Below are 14,445 nucleotides of genomic sequence, written 5' to 3'. Positions count from 1 at the left end.
CTGCCTCTCTGTCTCTCCCTCTCTCTGTAACTCTGACTTTCAAGTAAAATAAATCTTAAAAGAGAGAGAGAGAGCACTCAGAGTGTAAACTGATAGAAACCTCAACCTTTTGAGCTCATGTTACAAATTGTGTCATTCATTGGGGTTCCTTTACTCCTAGATGAGATAATCACCATTTATTTGAAGTAAAAATGACTTTAAACTAAAACTCAAGTCACTACACTGAAGGAGTACTTTGTAATGGAAAGACAAAATTATGCTGTGGTTGTGAAAGCCCAGTCACCTTACCCTCTCTTAGGGCACCTCTTCTAATTACTATTTAAAATATCAGCTGGACTTTAGACATTTAAAATCTTCTATATTACTATTCACTAAATTCGGTGGACTTGTTCTAACATTCACTGAGTTAAAGTTGAATTCTATTTAAAATTTTGGTTTTTTTTTTTTTGTTGAAAGATCTATTGATTCAGTAAGAGATTTTAACAGGATGACTACATATAAGGTAAATATGCAAAATCAATAGCTCTTATTTATAACTAGAAATAAATTCTTAGAAAAATAAGTGCAATAATAATCCATTCACAATAGTGACTATTTTATTAAATTTAATTTGCTCATTTAAAAATGATTACCATTGTTGATAAGTTTAAGCAAGACAATCTCATGCTATTTTAAGATACTTATTTGAAAGGCAGAATGAAAGAGAGGAAGAGATCTTCCATTGGCTGGTTTACTCCCTAATGCCTTTAGCAGCAGGGGATGGGCCAGACCAAAAGCAGGAGGAGCCAGCTGTCCTATGTGCATTGCAGGGACCCAGAGCATAAGCTGTTGTCTGTTACCCTTAAGGCACATTAGCAGGAAGCTTGATGGGAAGAAGAGCTGGCACCAGATCCCAGACACTCTAACAAAACATACAAACACCCTCAGTGCACAATTCTCATAATACTATCGAGACTATAAATTGATAAGACACTTTTGGATGGAAACTTAGCTTTTTCCTCAAAAGTCGTAGAAATATCCATTTCAGAACAGGCACTGTGATGCAGTATTTAAACCGGCACTTGCAATGCCAATTCAAATCCTGCTCCATTTTGGATCAAGTTAACATGCCGGAGAAGGCAGTGGAAGATGGTCCAAGTCTTTGGGACCCTGTTGTCCAAGCGAGAGACCAGGGCAGAGTTCCTGGTTCCCTACTTCAGCCTCTTCCAAACCTGCCTGGCAGATCTCTATTTTGACTCCCCTCTCTCCCCTCAACCCTCTCCCTCTCCTTTTCTTGCTGAATCTCTATTGTCCCACCTTTCTGATAAATAAACAACCCATTACATTTGATTTTATAATTCCACTTTTTTGATTCTAAAGAAAATAGTATACATAAAAAATACACATAAAAATACACACAAAGTAGGTCACAGATGAGTTGTTTGAGGGGGACCCTACTGAATCATAGGAACCTACGTAAATATCCTATGTTCATCATTTATTTGACATGAAAAACAAAATGTTTCCCATGGGAAGATGTTCAAACTACATACCTGAAAATGTTTTAAACAAGTGTAATATTAAATTGCTGTGAGCTTGAATAAAAGTATAGCTTTACCTACAAAGCTCAAATCTGATCTTACCTGAATCTAGGCATTCATGCTTTCTTCTTTACAAAGAAATTCAACCATCAATAGACGTTAGCTTGGTAGCTATTGGCAGATCTCTCTCACATCTGAAGATTTTTCTTAGGTGAGATCGAAAGTGAAAATACATCATTCAAAAGAAAATCTCCATTTTTTTTGAGTGAACTCATCTACCAGGTATCTGAGCTTCTTCTGGGAGTGTAGAACAACATTAGTGCCCTCATGGAGCCCAAAGTCCGGCAAAGGATACACAGTAAAAGTATAAATGATTGGTTAAGGACTACAAAGTCCTCTGAGATTAGATTCCCAGGGAGTTAGGAAGAGAATTCCAAAATAAAACATTGTAGGAGGGTATGGCTGATAGACACATACTGATCAGTATTTTTTTGCCCTCTCTGCAGTCTCACTTTTTTTTAATGGTTACACAACAGCCCTGGTCTCTGAGGACAGTGATTGACAGAGCGGGCAGTGTGCTCAGAGTCATAGCCACCATCTTGAGGTGGGTCGAGTCCAAATTGGCAGAAATCTACATCAGGAGGACCCCAGAGGAATAACATAACAGTCTTATAGGCATGGCACACAGCTTGTAACCACCACTGGTATTCCTGCCAGTTTTGACAAAATTATAAATTACTCAGGAAAAAGGTTAATAAGAATATTTCAGGATCAACATGAATAGTTGTTAGTCTCACCGAAGGACATCAATAAGAATCCACACACATACATGATGCTTTCAGATGCAAAGACTATCACACAAAAATGACGGGTAAAACATAGAAAAGACATGTACCCATTTAGCCTCCAAATTCCATTCCTTGGAACCTATCAAACATCAACACAAAAGGAATAAATAAAGATGGTTATTGTAGTATTTCTTGTCATGGGCAAAGCAAGCTGGCATTCCAAACGAAGCTCCTAAGGTTTAAACAAATTCATGATACATCAAGTGACTTGGAGAGATTTCTGTAAGGAATTCTAAGTGAAACATGCAAGACATAGAAAGCTAGATACAACATATTTCTAGTTTCATTCTTAAAAGACTGAAAACTACATAGGAATAACTATGTGTGTTCATATGTGTGCATTCAGTTGATTGAAAATTATGAAGAAAAATATGAAAGGTCATAAACCAGGTTATCATTGTGGCTTAGAGGGTAGAGGTAGTGATTGTTAAGAGGAGAGAGGTATGGGCAAAAAAAAATAAAATAAATAAAAAGGAAAGTAATGAAAAAGAACATTCAATAAAATGTAGGTGATACACTCACATTAGAACAAGTGTTATTAATTAATTGCATTTATGCATAAAGATGGAGTTTTCAAAATAAGCTTGACAAATGCTGTCAAAACACTAATCCTATTGGGGCAGCTGCCAATAGCTCTTAATGGATATAAACGATTGACAGAAAATCTCTCTGTGGCTGCAAGTTCCATGGAAGCATTTGTTCCTACTCCCCAAACAGCTATTTCATCAGTGTTGCCTACATCTGGCCTCTTCAAGGCTTTTCCCCACAATAGCACTGTAAACTGTGCACAGTGCCCCAACCCTTCTCTTAGTTCTTCCCAGCACTTGACCAAAGCTGCCTCTGTCCTAGATTCCATCTTCTCCTGCTTTCTCCAGCAACTATCATTACATATCCATTCCATATCTTCAGTTCTTTCCTCCAACCATGGGCTCAAACCCCTTCTTCCCTGGCCACTACCTGACAACTCCTTTCATGGTCAGATCTCACAAAAGCAACTTGATCTGTTGCCAACATCTACTGAAGACTTTCAAATCCCAAACTTCTAGCCCAGACTTTCCTTCCCAGTTGCAGCTTTCAGTTCCCAATAGCTACATGATAGCTCTACCAAGGAACCTCAAGGAACTAAAGATAGCATGGTTGTATTAGCTGTCATGGTTGCCTGAACAGGATACCACAGCCTGCTGACCTAAGCACCAGAAGCTTGCTTTCTCAGGCTTCAGGAGACTAGAAATTCAAGGTAAAGATATTGGTAGGCTTAGTTTCTCCTGAGGCCTCTCTCCTTGACTTGTAGATGGTCACCTCTCTCTCTGTCTTCTTAAGGCCTTTTCCTTTTGAAGCACCTCCCTGTTGTTTGCCTCTTGTCAGGAAGGACACCAATCTTAGTAGATTAGAGCCCCACCTTTAATGGCCAAATTTCTACCCAATCTTGTCTGCAAAGACCTTACCTCCCAATGCAATCACATGCTGAGCTATGGGGGATAAGCACTTCAACACTGAAATTTGAGGGGGTGGGATGAAATTCAGTTCAAGATAATGCCCCAAATAGAATATATGCTCACTGCAAATAGTCAACATTCTCCTTCTCTATTTATCCATCGTGAAAAGAGTCCTGAATGAGAAACCTGTTACCTTTAGTTTTCCTTTCCTTTCTTTATGCCCCAGCCTCTACCAGGTGCTTACCAAATGTGTACCTCCCACATCTCCATTACAGAGATCATGGTCCTTTTAGATTACTGGAACATTTCTATGCATTGTATCATTTAAACCACTTCTAGAAAATTCTACCATCATGTAGTAATAACACCTAGTTATGCTATGCCTACTCAGAAACCTCTCAATTATCACAGGAAGAAGTCCAGATTCCTTTGCTTGGCTTAAAGATTTGCCCATTACCTGTCCTCACTCTGGGGTTACACCATTATCATGGACTTCTCTACCCACTTGCAGCCTGATTTCCAAAACCACTGGACATAATCTCTCAAAAACACCACTCCCTCTCCTCTTTGCTTCACTCATTCTGTTCCCATCTACACAATGTATTTCCTTCACAAAATGTTCTTATGACTCTTCAAAAACCAGATCATATCATTTCCTCCATAAAATCTTTCAGTATTTCTTAGTCTCTCTTTTGTCCCCTAAACTGATTTTTTTACCTAAATTCTACACACATACTAAACTACTATAATTTCACACCTTAACTTTCTTTTTATTCCCCCACCAGGCTGCATGTGTCTCAAACATAGAGACATTATTTACCTGGTATTCATTAACTACCTTTTTCATGAGTGGGGTACATTGAATCCATGTGCCAAAGCTTCTCAAGCTTAACAGTCCAAAATGGTTCTCCTACTTGTCCCTCATATTTGATTCCCCTCCCAGTGTCTGTGACCCAGCCAGAGATCTCACGATTGGGCTTGGCTATGTGGTGTTCAGATGTTGAATTTCACCTCCACTTTTCATTCCCAAGATAAAGCCTGCTTCCAACATGCTGGAGTTTGTTCCACAAAAACACTTTGTTCCCACCAGAAACCAAACTCACATCAACCTGCACCTCATTTCTGCCCTCCCAGATCTCAGCCTTTCAGCCAAATCCAGTGAATGTTACTCCTGCATAGTTTTCCTTAAATATCACATTTTAAATACTGCCTCTGTGCATCCCTGTTGCCTACAGAGTTGATTTCAATCTCCTCACTCTGGCATTCAGTGACTTTAAGTCACGGATCGCCCCTCATCTCTGTACTGTCTTATTAAAGATTCCAACTGTGCCACTCACATTCCCTGCCAAGGTTTTCCCTCTTTCATTCCCATCACTCATTCAATTCCCTGCTCATTCATTCATCCCATACTAACTGGGAACTGTCTCCCCTGCTGGTCACTGTGGCAGATTGGTGAGAAGATGTAAAAAGGCAGATTTTATGCCTTCATATAAATCAGTTGTCCTCTATTTTCCTATGGCTAAAAATTAGCTAAGGGATAAGGTTACAATGAAAATGCCTGTACTTCCCTCAAAAAATTGTATCTGTAGATACAAAATGGAGTCTAGAAAGGTTCCTATTTATCAAACAGTTGGATGATTCTAATGGATCCCACTTTGAGGCACACTGACATAAATTAAATTACAATAAAGCGTAAGAATCATGCATAGGGTAGAGCCAGGTTGTATGCAAGCACACTGTACTGGAAAGGTAGTCATTATTGACAAACAATACGGATGTGGAGAGATTGGTAAGAAAGGACCATTCATTAAGAGGGAACCTGCACTGAACAGTCTTGAAAGGCTGCAGTGCTACAGATGGGAAATAAGTAACACTCAATTTCCTTTCATAAAGGTTCATCTGAAGCATGGAGCACCAAAGAGCTCAAGTCTAGAGCCTGAGAGAACGCTGGGAGAACATTGACAGCATCCAGACTAAAACAGAAAGCGGCCAAGAATTGTGGCTCTGTCGTATGCTGCTTCTGCAAGCCCAGACCCTACCACCTCAGGTTGGGTAGTCTTTTCTTAACCACAGCACTTGCTATGAACTAGATATTGTCTAAGTATTTTCTATGTTTTACTCCATCTAATTTCCCTAAAAAGCAGACACTATTACATAACTAGTGTCTTCTTATTTGCTTCCCCTCTCCATTTTCTATTATTTTATAAAAACATTATCTCATCTGTCTGAGATTATTTAAGTTTTGGTTGAGAATGATTGTTTTTTTAAAGATTCATTTATTTTTATTGGAAAGGCAGATTTGCAGAGATGAGGAGAGACAAAGAGGAAGATCTTCCATCTAATGGTTCACTCCTCAAGTGAACAGCTGGAGATGAGCTGGTCTGACGCCAGGAGCCAGGAGCTTCTTCCTGGTTTCCCACGTGCGTGAGAGTCCCACGGCTTTGGATCACCCTTGACTGCTTTCCCAGGCCACAAGGAGGGAACTGGATAGGAAGTGAGCCCACCAGGATTAGAACCAGCGCCCAAAGGGGATCCCGGCACATTCCAGGTGAGAACCTTAGCCGCTAGGCTATGGCGCCAGTTCCCTGAGAGTTATGTTTAATAAAAGATGTTTCTTTGAAATGCAGAGTGAGGGAGTAACAGAAAAATCTTCCATCCACTGGTTCAATTTCCCCAGGCCAGCAACAGTTTTGGTTGGGCTAGTACCAAGACAGATGCCTGGAGCTCCACCTGGATCCCACACATGGCTATCAGAAGCTCAAAGGCCTCCCCAGATGTGCAATCACAGGAACACAGATATGAAGTAAAGTAGCTGGGAGTCAAGCCAAATCTCCAGTATGGGTTATGCATTACCAAGTGTTAGCTTAACGTGCTGCACCACAGTATCCATCCCTGAAGTTCTACTTTATTTTTTATTATAATTCGTCTACTTTCTTGAATATTTAATTTGGTTCATTGCATTTTTGTTGTTTGACTTTCTCTCGATGGCCTCTTCTTTCAAATATATTGAGACTCTCAGCTGTCAGTTAATGTTTAAAATCAGAGAACTAGAGAGTTGAGAGGGCGAGTAGGATTTACTATTTTCTAGTTTTTATCTCAGGTTGGTCAGGTAGTGAACACTTTGTTGTTTGGCAAGTCACTGTATATCACTGTTGAAGACTGTACTTCTGGACTTGTCATACTTTCTCCTTGGAAGAATCTCATATTTAATTGGAACTTCGGAATCATGGAGGAGAGTCATCACAAGCTTAGTGCCATGTATCCTGTGAGTGGAGTAATATACAACAGCTTGAGCTACCATGGTGGTGCAGTGAGTTCAACCACTGATAGTGCAGCCAGCATCCTATATTGGAACTGAGTTTCAGTCCCTGCTACTCTGCTTCCAATCCAGCTTCCTTCTAATGTGCCTTGGAAGGCAACAAAGCATGGACCAAGTTCTTGGGCCATTGCCACCTATGTGGGAGACCAAGGTGGGGTTTTAGGCTCCTGACTTCAGCCCAGCCAAAACAGGCATTTGGGGGAGGGAACCAGGAGATAGAAGCGCTCTCTCCCACCTCCCCCTGCCATTCTGGCTTTCAAGTAAATACATCTTTTAAAATGTTACTTTATTGACCCAAACTCAAGTTTCCTCAACTATAACATAAGAGCGCTTCATTAGGACTGAGGTCATCTGATACCTATTCCAAACTCTTTGGCCTTTCCTTCTCATTCTTCTTATAGACATTACTAATTGATCAGAGAAGTCTTTCCCACTAATCCCAAACCTTTGCCTCAGAATTATTCTCAAAACATTACCTTAGACACCAGTCTCGACCAAGAGATTGGAGCCAGCAAACAAACCGAAACATATTGACATTTTAGGTCTAGATGCTATAGTGTATTCCTGTCATTTTGGTTAGATATTATTCAAAAGAAAAATGTAGAAATCATACACATTATTATGGCTATTTAGAAATTGCTGTAGTAGCAGTTGCTGCACATCAAAGCTAAAGCTGATGATTAAATTAAGGGTTTTTGAATGGCCACGGGGGTGGGGGGGATGTACGGTTCTTCACCAGTAATGTTAAGAGTATTCCAGTTGCATTGGAAGTTGAGAAGAGTAGAGGAAGATATAAAAGAAAGGAGATGCAATTTAAAAACTTTCCATTTTCCACTTAACTGGAGTGTCGAGAGAATTATAAAATCAAGAATTTATCTCTGCGGTCCCACTTTCATCTACAGAAAACAGGAAACTTATAGATTTGCCATTGAGAAGGTGCATACTGGGGACCCTCAGAGTCCAGAATAAAAGCTACGGTGGTCTCAAATCAACTCTCCAATAGCGATTAAAAATTATTATATCACAGATTTTGCTAATCATGTAAATACTCAATTGTGGTATTCATTCAATTCCTTGAGGAGAAAACAAAGCAACACATCAAGTCTACAAAGGATGACTGATGCAGGGTGCGGAACATTGAGCCTGGGGGCTGCATAAGGCCCATGAAATCATTTGGTCTGGCCTTGCCATGCTAACCACAAGCAGCACTCCAAATCCAACGCATCTGTGGTAGGCTAATAAGTAAGCTGATAAGTTGATAATGTTATTAAATATTAAATTGATCTTTAGCAGGAAGGAGAAAAAAAAGTTCCCTTACCTGCTGGAAAGAGTCACTATTGTACAAAAATAAATAAATAAATAAATAAATAAATAGTCCAGGGGCCATTACTGTGGGCAACAGGCTAATCCTCCATCTTCAAGTACCAGTATCCCATACGGGTATGGGTACCAGTTTGTGTCTGGCTGCACTACTTCCCATCCAGCACCTTGTTTATGGGTTGCGGAAGCAATGGAGCATAGCTCCAACCCTTAGGACCCTTAAACCATGTGGGAGATAGGAAGAAGCTCCTGAATCCTGACTCCTGGGATTGGCTCAGCTCTGGTCGTTGTGGCCATTCTGGGAGTGAGCCAGCAGATGGAAGATCTCTCTATCTCTTTTCTCTATGAATCTGCCTTTCCAGTGAAAATTCTTTTTTTTTTTAAATGTCCCATGCATTTGCTAAAATAATTTTTCTAGATACAGGGAGAAGAAACCCTAAAGAGTACAAAACCTATCAAAATTTCCCATAGAGATACTGGGGAAACTGATGGTTCAAAAACAAGCAGAGTGGATCATGTAACAAAACAAGCAAAGGTCCCCAACAATCCTTGCATTTTCTTTGAGAGAAAAATGGTGGCTTCCACCTCCTTCTTCTCTTCCCTAGCTTCCCCAAGTTTTCCAGAAGGGATCTGTTCACAGCAAGAGCCCTGTGGAGCCTCACTGGTTGGGCTCAGGGTAAGAAGACATCCAGGCAGAGCTGACACAACCATGCAGGAAAGAGCCATGTGAAACTCAAAACCCCTCGTTGATCAATCTTTTGGAAGGAAGGACGAGGTGTTGAATCAAATGGGTTCAGGAGCTCTGTTAGTTGCCTGTCAAAGGCTAACTCGAGATGGAACCTTAAAAGAAGGACCTGTACAGTTGAAGCTAGGCATTCCAGCTAAGACATCAGGAGATTTGCACATGACATGGGGCTGGAACCGGAGCTGTCTTTAGAGGTGTGTGTCAGACCATCCCCAAGGCTGAATCCTTTGGGAATACCATCTCTGTCACAGGTGGCTGAGTTAAGAGATCCCCCTCCCCCAATATGAAATGACTCAAGCCCCTACAGTTGAAATTAAGGAGAGAGGAGAAATAGAAAGTCTTTGTGTACTTTTCACGTGGCCCCGATTCATGCATATGCCTTGTTCAGGATTAAGATGATTCCTGCTCATGCCTGCTGACGTACATCCAAGATTATCTTGCTAAATCTCCAGAAATGCCACTGGGAAACAAACAAGGCTTGTTCTCCTCGAAGATCTGTGTTTAGCTGTGTGGTTGTGATTGTGATTGTAATGGTCCCGTCAGGCTCCTTCAAGTGTCAGGTGAAGACAACAGAGCAAGGGGCCAGAAGGAAATTCTCTGCAGAGCAGCAGGCAGGGCCGCATCAGGTGCAGCTCCACAGAGCTGGGGATGGGCAGTTCAGCCAAGGGCTAAAGCAAGAGCTCAGAACGCTAGGGCAACACAGAAGGCAACCTGAGCATAGATCTACAGTAGAGGGAGGCCTCCACACAGAAGGTCTAGCAGTTGTCCTGAATGGGATCGAAGGCTGTCGGGGGAATCAGATCTTTTGGCCTAAGAAAACTGGAGGCAGCCCTGCCAGCAAGTCCTGAAGAAGACCTGTAGTTTGTGCACACGCTCCCAGCAGTGCAACCAGGCCAGAACAAGGCCAGCTTTGCATTGTCCACCATCTCCTCTTTCACGCTGCCTTCACAGATCATTTCCCCCTATTTCCTTGGACACAATTTCTAAGGTCCTTCTGGGGAGGAGAGGGAGAAAAAGGTTTCCTCTGCCCGGCCCTTCCTCCTCCTCTCCCACCAGCAAAGAGTTGCCCTGCTCCTACCAGGCCTTGGGACCTCCCTGCTGAGCATTCCTGCAGGGCCAGCCTCCTCCCCATCAAGGTTCACCCACAGTGCAGGGCACTCAGGGATCGGCTCTTGCGCTTTTCCCCTTAATTTTAGGAATCCTAACACCAAGGCTAGGTTCAACCTGAGGACCTGTGGATGCGCCCAGCCCTAAGTCTTCCTAAAGAAGAAAGAGCCACTGGAGAACAAATTGGAGTGTTTGTTAAAGGAGATGCTGGCACATTACTGACATCCTGGCTCTCAACTTCTGCTGTGTTATTTTTCAAAAAAACACCTTCTCATTTTATAACACAACAACCAAGAAAAAAGAAAACGTGTTCTTTATTTTAAGTGCTACATATCTATTAAAATGCTTAGAAGCATTTTCTTTTATTACTACCCACAGCTGTGTGCCAGGATCATGAACTTGGAAGCGACAGCCAAGGAAACTTGAGGATCTTATTTGGAACTAACAACCTTCCTCAAAGATCTGGCCCAAGGAACCAGCCCCCTCTCAGGTTGGCATCGGAGATCAGGCCTCATCAGAACTCTTTAAAGGACAGGGTCTTCTGGAAACTCATTTTCCCAAATGCCTGAAGGATCCAGCCAACACCAAGGACAAAGCTGAGTGAGGAAGGGCTACAGCCTGAGGAAGGCCCAGAACCGGGCAGGGTAAGTGTTGGGCTCCAGGGGCTGCTCCTGCAGCTTGGGATGATAGAGCTTGGGATGATAATGAATCCCTCCCTGCTCCTATTCTCCTGTGTCTACACAGGAATGCTGGAAAAGCACACCACCAGGCTCTGAGGCTCTGAGGGAGACATTTGGTCTTTTTGTAAGTATGAAATTGCTTGATGCTCATAGCAACCTATTTTACAGATAGAAACTGAGGCACACAACAGTTGAAGGGTCTCATTCTAAGACTGCCCAGCACGTAGTAGGTAGTGAAGGAACACTGGCTATTGTTCCTGGCATGGAAGATTCCATAGCCTTTAAAAAGATCGTACATACTTACTGAACGGACAGAACAAGATCAGATGCAAATGGAGGGCTTCAGAAAGTGTATGGAAGATTGTATTTGAAGCAATTGTGCATGGATTTTAACCTTCCTTTTCCCCCATTTTTTCACACACTTGTTGAGTTATGCTTGCACTTAGCCTCTCATTTCCGTCTTTATTTCTGAATTCTCAAATCAACAGGGATGTAGTGCTGAGCATCATTGGTCCTTAGAGTGGCTTTTTCTTCTCTTTCACTATACCTTCAACCACTTTAACCTATTTCATTATCTATAAAACAGATATTTATTTTTGAAAAAAAAAATGTACATTTCTTCTTTTTCTTTTAGAACGTTCTCTCAAGTGGAACACAGAGGCCTGAGAATATAAAACTAGTGTAGAGGGCTGATAAGGAAAGTTGAGTCTTCAGGAAGAAAAAACGTTAACTCCCTGGAATCTGTGTAGACTCCAACAACGGTTCTCCAAGAGACAGCACAGAACTCACTCAGAGAGTGAACAGTCTTTTCCCAAGGAGGTACAAAGCCTTCTACTCTCAAAAGACAATCTCCTTTCCATACCTGTGGCTCCTTTATCTGGACTGCAGTTTCATATGGACTGCAGGACATGTGTCTGGACCTGCACCATCTGCTTACTGCTCCTACTCCTGCCCAGACCCCTGCCGTGGCTGAGTAATCAGAAGAAATCAGAACACCTCTGGGAAGAGATTCTAGGACTCAGACTTAACTTCCTCCGAAGAGGATCAAACACTGAAGACTGTTCCTTTTCAAGTTTTATTAATCCTGGTTCATAATTTCCACCACATCATTAGTCACTTCCTATTTCTGAAGGGCTGGCAGCAGTTGCCGAACCATCAGGCAATAAATGGTAAGATAACCGTGCCACCTGTGGACCGTATTGACAGCTACCCACAACCACATCTGGATGAGAGGCTCACGTGCTTTTTCTAAAAGGCAAGTCATTTAGAAGTACAGCCCAGTTTTTGATCTCTTGCTAAATACTTTTATCCACATCATCTCTCCATCTGGGCCTGGAAGTTATCACGTGATCCCGGGTACTTTGAAAAGAAAGCAACACCAGCAAAACTACTATGACCCTCGAGCACAGCAAGCTCTCAGATGTCTCCCAGGGATGGACCTGATTCTATGCTGCTAGGTAGGAAAACTCAAGTGGAAGCTCAAGTTTGAAGCACAAATGAAAAAAATGACAAAAATAACATCTGGCAATGCTCCCTTTTAAAAAACAGACCTGCAAAATGGAACTTGCGAAGAACCCGTGAGCTAGCTGATGACCATGTGAGAGGCGTCACCAAGCTGGTGCCAGGGTGTAGGCGGCTGCAAGGCCAAGGAACTTCTTAGACCCTGCTGCACCAACGTCAGACAGTCTCCTTAACGAAGACTGACAGAATCTCGGCATGTGACAGATAGACACAGGGTGCTGGTGGAAAGACCTGTCTTTAACACAAACCTAAGTATTCAGAGAGGGGTCTCCAGTTCTGGGCTCCAACGAGAGGGTTAACACAAGGGAAAGGTGCACAGCAACTCAGCACTCCAAGTCCCTGGCTGGAGACCTGGCTGCTCACCAGTCCAGATAACCACTATCTGTGCCCAACAACATGAGAACTGTATTTCTTCCAAGGACTGTAAGGAAAACACAAATAAACCTCATTTGAGGATATTTCAACTTCTAAAAAGGCCCAACCCTAATACATGTTCCTTCAATGGCATTTCCACCTGAACAAACCCAAACCCTTTGCCAACAATTGGGTAATCACCCCCAACTAACTAAAGTTCCCAGACTTACTACATTTCCCCTGAGGGAGAGAAAATTGAAGACTGCAATTTCAAGGGGAACTCCACTCTATTCAAAACAATGCTTTCTCTTCTAGGAGAACTACAGCTGTGGGTGCTACTCAAACACTGAAAACCCAGCCAGGACAAGGGTTTTTCTTCCCAAGGAATCCCTCCCCCCACCTCTCTAGCTCTCTGTTCAGCTATGCTACAATCAAGAGATGGCAAACACACAACTCCACAAGGTGATAATGCCAACAATCACAGGAATGAGTGAGGAAAAATGAAACCCCTTCTTGGGTTCAGTGTGATGGCTCAGTGGCTAAATCCTCACCTCACAACCACTGGGATCCCATTTTGAGTGCTGGTTCATATCCTGGACTGCTCCACTTTCCATCCGGCTCCCACTTATGGCCTAGGAAAGCAGTAAAGGATGGCCCAAGTCCTTGGGACCCTGCACTCATGTGGGAAACCCAGAAGCTGCTGGATTCCTGGCTTCAGAACAGCTAAGCTCAGGTCATTGCAGCCATTTGGAAGGTGAACCAGTGGATGGATGATCTTTCTGTCTCTCCTTCTTTCCATAAATCTGACCTGCCTTTCCAATAAAGAATAAATAAATCTTTGAAAAGAAAAAATAAAACTCAAAACCTTTCTTCTCTTTTCCTTATAGTTACATTTATCTCTAGCATTACCTATCAGTTTTAAGACACACAAAAAGAATCAACACAACTATGCCACTACGTTTGGAAGGGTCTGCTCTACACATCTGGCCTCTTGATGCCTCGGATGGTTTTTGGGAATGACTAAATGTTTAAGTTACAATCATAAAGAGCAGTTTTTCTTTTTGACTGAATGTACACAAACACTACTCCAGCCTTGGGACTCACTGTAAATCTTGAACGACTACTCTGGTTTCCCACCTCTGGATTTTACATGCTTGTCCACTATCCACCCATTAAACACAGGCCCAAGTGTCAGGAGGGAGTCATCACCACTCCCTACTCTTGATCATCACAAAGACTCTTGTCTTAGGGTGTTACCCTCAAGCCAAAGACTCCTGAAAGATGAAAACAGCAGTACTCACATTTGCAGAGCACCCCAGCTTCCTTTCTACAAATTAACTCATTCACCTCTCAGCAGTCCTGCACTTCCCCTGCTCATATTCCCTTCAGCAAATCATGCATTGATTACTAGCATTCCAGTCTAGTTATTTGAAGCTCAGTATCCCTTGATAACAGATCCTCCTAAGGATGTCCACCATGGTGGGACAATGGGTAAAGTGGCCACCTGCCAGACGCTAGCAACCCATATGTTCCTGGCTTCGTTACTTCTACTCCTGTTGCCTGCTAGAGGCCTGGGAAACCAGCAGCAGATGGGC

The sequence above is a fragment of the Ochotona curzoniae genome, unplaced genomic scaffold (genome assembly GCF_017591425.1).
Source record: "Ochotona curzoniae isolate NIBS_2020 unplaced genomic scaffold, NIBS_Ocur_1.0 scaffold_4701, whole genome shotgun sequence".
NCBI classification, from domain to species: Eukaryota; Metazoa; Chordata; class Mammalia; order Lagomorpha; family Ochotonidae; genus Ochotona; species Ochotona curzoniae.
This window is presented reverse-complemented; position numbering follows the sequence as displayed.